The sequence below is a fragment of the Melopsittacus undulatus genome, chromosome 1, assembly GCF_012275295.1.
Source record: "Melopsittacus undulatus isolate bMelUnd1 chromosome 1, bMelUnd1.mat.Z, whole genome shotgun sequence".
Classification (NCBI taxonomy): domain Eukaryota; kingdom Metazoa; phylum Chordata; class Aves; order Psittaciformes; family Psittaculidae; genus Melopsittacus; species Melopsittacus undulatus.
In genome coordinates, this window is record NC_047527.1 from 37,058,276 (window position 1) to 37,065,154 (window position 6,879).

A 6,879-nucleotide genomic window follows, 5' to 3' on the forward strand; every position below is an offset into this window, starting at 1 on the left:
CACACATCTATACCTGCAGTCACTCTGCCCACTTTCCTCTACAATACTCCTTGCAAATAATTATTAGCAAGAATTCGCTCACAGATCTAGACAGCATCAGTATGCCTTATCAACCATGGCATATGGCTTTTTGCTACACACCCCACGTGTAGAAGTAATGTAAGCCAAATGAAGACTTGCCTTGATTGTGTCTTTTCAATATTTCACTGGTCTTCTTCTCTAACATGTATATGTCTTAACTGGCCGTAGAAAGTGGGAGATACCATTTTTATATTTTTTCCTGGATCAATGTAAAAGCTTGTAAGAATATTGCTTCAATGTTGACCGTTTTGTATCAATCTAAGGCTTTTGTTTTCCTGATGATGTTTTACCATTAAGACAATCTATGTGAATAAGGCATCTGATGTTGTAATTTTAAATTTTTCAAGGTTTTCAGGTGTTATCGTTGTTTTAAATATAGCATTACCATTGTTTTATAAATTATTGACTAAATCAGTGCCAAAACTCCTACTATCTATCACTTTAAGTACGGCAAATGGGATTAAGGCTACTCAAGTGATACAGAAAATCCTATTAAAGTCATTTAGGTTAGACTTCTAAAGTTACTTAGGTACCTAATTCTCCTTTTATCCAACTTAAGATGAGGTGCATAAATATATTTGCCACTCTAGGTCTTAGGAGCTTTTGAAAATCCTACTCACCAACATATTATACAGCTCTGCAGAAACTTTTGCAGAAAGTTTTGCAGAAATCAGACTTGCAGATCTGATTTTCCAAGGAAATAAATGTGATCACATTGCCTGCCCATCTGTCTGTCCATCAGTCAGTCTCTGACCTCATAATGTCTCTCCTCCTCATAACTTTTAACCTGACAGCTAATGTTGGCTACATTTGACAGAAAGGAAAAGGCCCAAAGGTATTAAGTCATTACAAAGTATAATGATTGGAGAAAGGGCAGAGCTGACCTTCTGTCTCCCCTTGAGAACTACAGCATGAGCTCAGCTGTCCTCACTTCTCTCTTGTCCAGTCAGGATCATGGGTTGGCACGTGTTGGCTACAGCCAGCATAGCACCACCGTCTGCCAGACAGAAGGTCTCCCCTCGTCTTCAGGAACAAACCACACAAGGCAATTGGCACTGCTCTGCTGAGGATGGTGAGGATGGAGCTGGAAACACAGGTCCACTGGAAACTAGGCTGCATTGGTCTCGTCATCTAAAAACAGTCACTTGCTAACTTCCAATAGCCAACAGTGAATAGCAGCATCAAAAATGCTCACGAAAACCCCGTTTCCCCTGAAATGGCATCAACAGAGCTTATTTAAAACTAGTTCTCTGGATCTCCACAATTCTGCTACCTTGCAAAGGGCAAAAAATTTTGATGTGTCCCAGTGGCAGCAGCTGTACTGAACATTGTTGCTTACCTGTAGAAGGTTCTTCAGTCTAGATTGGCTCTGTGACATGCCACCAGCAGGAGATGCACTGTTATCTAGTCTTGGTCATACTGGATAGTATTTGTCGTCCCCAAGGTTTATCCTATCTTGATCCAGCAGCACAGGTGCAGTGTCAGGAGGAAGGAATGGAAATCTATCCATAGGCTGTGGCTCTAACTTGACTTCTCACACTTGGGTTCCTTTGTAAATAAAATACTGATGACCAGGCCCGTGAAGCTTTATGTCATCAAGGCAGTGGACAACCCTATTACATGCTCAACAGAAGTACATCATGACTGTGTTGTGTATCTCTTATTGATTTACAATATAATATATTAGATTCTCTCCTATTTAGAAGCAGAATGCGTAAATTCATCAGGAGAGATCATTTATATAAGGCATAGACCAAACAGAAACCTAAACCTTAATAAAATACAAGATCCAAGAAAAAGTTTGCATTTAGCTCTCTGAGGTATTTTCCTGTCCTTTTAGTTCTGTGACTATTATATATTAGAAAGACAGGAAAATGTGTCAGATTATCTGGCATGGAATCGAAATGTAACCATGCATGCTTAGTTCGTATATTTCTGCATGCTCAGATGTGTTCATGGTGCACCTGGGTGATTTTTTACAGTATTTGCAGTTGCCTTTTTCAGTGTTAAGTTTTTGTTTACAGGCTTCAGCTTGCAAATGGTTTTACCTGTGTCTCAGAGAATCTATGCTATACATTTTCCTGTCTGCAGTAGATCTGATTCTGCTTTACTCAGAATCCTCAAACTTCACAGATTTCTGAGGGAGGTGAATGTCTTTAAAGCTTCACAACCTCCACTGAACAAAGTTTACCATGTACTAATTAATTCCCTGGAAATTGCTTTTAGTAGTCTCTGCAGTGCCATCTTATTTGTCAAATATGTTGTTTATTATTGGTGGGGTTTTCTTCTTTTTAACATATTTTAGTGCAGTATTCCAGTCCAGGGCTTTAAGATGGACACATCCTGAGATCACAAAGTCATCACTTAACTCTCTGGCTAGTGCAACTTCATTTAAGGTCATCTTCCCAGGGTAAAATTTAAGCCAGGGCACTGGATACTGCTTCTGTGCCAGGGCTTGCATTTATTACCCTGCATACCATAAACAGGACTAAAAAAAGTCAACAGGATGAAATAGACCAAGAGTGCAATCAAGTTCAGTACAAGCCAGCAGAGAACCACACCTTGAAACAACACGGCTTTGGTGGCATACTTGGCATTAAAGATGAAGGGGAACTTGCTACAGCAAATCATAACCCATAGATCACTGCTGCTGCAGCTACCCTGCAGGCAGTAACTATACACTGGAACACACACATGCAGGAGAGAGAAGGTATGTGAATGCACAAATATTCACCCTATTGATTCAGCCTGTTGATTTTGCTCACAGCTTTTCAGTGGCTGTCAGCCCAAGCAACCTGACTTAATATCTTTTATCACTTCTGTGCTTACACAGTGGAAATGTTGACAAGCTGCAAAAGCAGCAAAAAATTGTGAGCAGAGGTCCCAGGGAGGGACACTGCAGCCAGCCAGACCAAACACGGTCACAGGCAGATGTTGTGAAACACACAGATGCAAGGAATAATGAGAAATTTGCTCTAGAGCTGTTGTATTTGCTGGTTGTTTTGAGTTATTTTTTGCTCCTTCTCATCATCAGTTTACAGAAGCTTTTCAATGAAAACCCAGTGAAATTAGTTAGATAAATTTCAACTAAAAGTTATAGGTGATAAGTGGAAAACTCTTAAAGGTGAAATTAAAGCCTGAAGTATTTAATTAAACATATAGCTGATGTGTAAACTCTGCTCTCTGTGTATGGGCATAGATTTATTTGAAGGAGGAAAAGAGGGACAGAGGATTAAGGAACTTACTACAGAAGTCCTTAATCTCTTTAAACACATACAGTGCGATGCATGTTCTCCCAGACATGTGACAGGGCTGGGTCTTACTAGCCCTTATATTGCTTCCATAACATGCCCAGACATTGAGGGGATGCCCATAAATCCAGCAATAAATAAACCATCACTTCTGCAGATGATTTGTTGCAGATGATTCATACTCTCACTACAGCAAGTCAGCAGGATCGAAGTATTTCCCCTTCATCACTCAGTCCTTGAGTTACCCTGCCAGTTCCTGACCATGAATGTTTTTCATCATCTCTTCACACACCAAGGACTGCAGTGTCTTACAGAGCAGAATAAGCTAATTTTAAGTAGAAGATTTGGCTGTGGTTAAATTACACTTAACTGAAATTTAGGTTTTTACACTAAGATGGTTTTACAAATCATCTATTTTGCTGTGAAATGAAAGACAAGCTCCCTGCCATGTGCCTACCATCAGCTGTCTGCTGACACTGCTGAATTATACTATAGAGGAAGACATTTAAAGGCTATCACTAAGATGCTGAGTCACCAGCTAAGCCTGCCAGAGAGTATATTACAAACTTCTAGGTCTAGTACAATAGAAAGAGGTTTGCCAAAGATTTGAGCAATGCTTTCAGCACCAGTAAGAAGACAGACAAGAAAGACGGATCATAAGAAATTCAGACAAAAATCAGCAAGAATTTTTTGCAACAACCAGTCCTCTTACACCTTGAGGTTTCAGTTGTATTGAAAAGTTGACCGCTTCAGCACTACTGTTCTAAGGCATAATAACTACATTATGATTCATTATGGCAACTATTACTCTAGTAACGAGTGGTGTGCCTCACGGATCAGTGTTGGGACCGCTCTTGTTCAACATCTTTGTGGGTGACGTGGACAGCGGGATTGAGTGTGCCCTCAGCAAGTTTGCCAATTACACCAAGCTGTGTGGATCGGTTGATAACGCTGGAGGGAAGGAATGCCATTCAAAGGGACCTTAACATGCTTGTGAGGTGGGCTGATGCCAACCTCATGAAGTTTAACCATGCCAAGTGCAAGGTCCTACACCTGGGTCAGAGCAATCCTAGGCACAGCTACAGGTTGAGCAGAGAAGAGATTCAGAGCAGCCCTGTGGAGAAGGACTTGGGGGTTTTGGTCAATGAGAAAATGGACATGAGCTGGCTTCAGTGTGCACTCACAGCCCAGAAAGCCAACTGTATCCTGTTTTGCACCAAAAGGAACGTGACCAGCAGGTGGAAGGAGGTGATCCTGCCCCTCTACTCTGCTCTCATGAGACCTCACCTGGAGTACTGTGTGCAGTTCTGGTGTCCTCAACATAAAAAGGACATGGAACTGTTAGAACAAGTCCAGAGGAGGCCACGAGGATGATCAGGGGAGTGGAGCACCTCCTGTATGAAGACAGGCTGAGAAAGTTGGGGCTGTTCAGCCTGGAGAAGAGAAGGCTGCATGGAGACCTCATAGGAGTCTAAAGGGGGGCTATAGGGATGCTGGGGAGGGACTCTTCACTAGGGACTGTAGTGACAGGACAAGGGTTAATGTGTTAAAATTCAAACGGGAAGTTTAGGTTGGATATAAGGAGGAAGCTCTTTACTGTTAGGGTGGTGAGGCACTGGAATGGGTTGCCCAAGGAAGTAGTGAATGCTCCATGCCTGGCAGTGTTCAAGGCCAGGCTGGATGGAGCCTTGGGTGACATGGTTTAGTGTGAGGTGTCCCTGCCCATGTCAGGGGTGTTGGAACTTGGTGATCTTAAGGTCCTTTCTAACCCTAACTCTTCTATGATTCTATTATACACCTTTTTTTTCTGTACAGAATGATCAGCTGTCAAATACAGTAATGGGTTCTCAATTCAGTTCTGCTTAGCTTGAAAGATTTCTCTTTTCCAGAGTAATAGTCCAAAGTACTTTACAAGAGCAGACTTCCATGACAAACTGGGAGTCCTACTGATTTGAATGTCTGCTCTGAACTTCATTGGAAGCTTGCATCTGTACAGGAGTTTCCTTGTACAGGACTGTTTGTTGGGTTTTTTTTGGGGGAGGGTTACATGAACATAAATAATACAGTGCAAAGTAGTATTTTTCTTAATTGCATTTCTCTCAATTTAATAAATGGTAACATAATTCTTCCCAAATGCCTGCCCACCCAGGAGTATGTGATAATCTTGAAGAACTGAATACTTGAACAGTTTGGGTTGGTTTTGTTTGGGTTTTTTTTTTGTTTGTTTGTTTCTTGTAGAATTATTTTGGTTTAGCTGGTGTATACTTTGAAAAGAAAGGCAAGAGGATAGAGCAAGCCATCCGCCACCCTGTAAAACAACTCTCCCCATTATTGCCTTGATCTCCCAACACCTCTGCATTAACACTTTTAAATATGTGACTTCTTAGAAACAATTAAAAACCTGAATATTAAGCATTCCACGATGGCCTTCTTGCACAAGCTTAAGCAAGTTAACTTCAGAGTTACTGTTAAATTACAGTTAATTTCCAGAGTGCTGAGTACCCGCCACCCTCAGTGATTGAAATTAAGCTCAACACCTGTGAAAGTTTAACTCTTAATCTTGATCCTAGCTAGCTTAAATGTATGTGTGTGAAATACAAGGTCCTTCTATTTGTCTATATCCTTCAGAGAAAGAACATACAACTATTACTGTAGGGTTGAAACTCAAAAAACTTTTCAGATTTTGATAGTATCCTGTAAAAGAAAGGAGCACAGGCACATATATATTTTACAGTCAATCTAGACTGTAGAATCTAGTGTAGGCAAAGATAGTTGCTTACACAATTCTTGAACACTTGCCACAAAAGACCAGTTGAAGTATGATGTGGATTTTACACAGATGCAAAGCTTCTGCTGAAGGAGGGCAAATTCCAGCTATCTGGAAAAAGACTGTCACCAGAATACACCAAAAAGGAACATCTAAGAGAGACTGCCACAATTTCTAGTCTTCGTTGCCAGCAATAATCATCATGGTCCAAGGACACAAACAGAGCAAAGTTTGCATACAGGAATGCTTTATTTAGACAGAGCTTTCAGGCACTTGAGCTCTTTTCCAGCTGTAATTAAACAAAACAAAAACATTACCTACAAGCCTCATCTTGCAACAGATCTTAACTGCTCTAGTAAAGGCTCAAGTATTCAACATGTTGGCTCCTCTATATGAAGCCTCGATATCACATCTTCACTGTCAGAGACAGTAACTCTCCTTAGTGTTACAACTATACTATCACTTGCAGAATTTTTAATAGAAACTTTACAGATATTTTTGTAGCTTAGTCTTGAGAACAAAATCACCAAAACCACTAGTAAAACTAATTTTGGTCAAATATGAAGCCAAAATCACAATCTGAATTTTGTAGAAAAGCTATTTAAAAGCTGTGAGTTGCTCAGCTGAAAGGTGAAGTGAAAAGTATCTGTATTTTCTCACCCTTTTTGTTTTCACAGACAAAACCCTAAGTTGTTAGAATACTGAGATGTCAAAACTAAGTGCCCAAAAGTCAGGAAGTGGTGTTTAAAAGCACTGTCTAACCTTCCTGTGATATCCCTT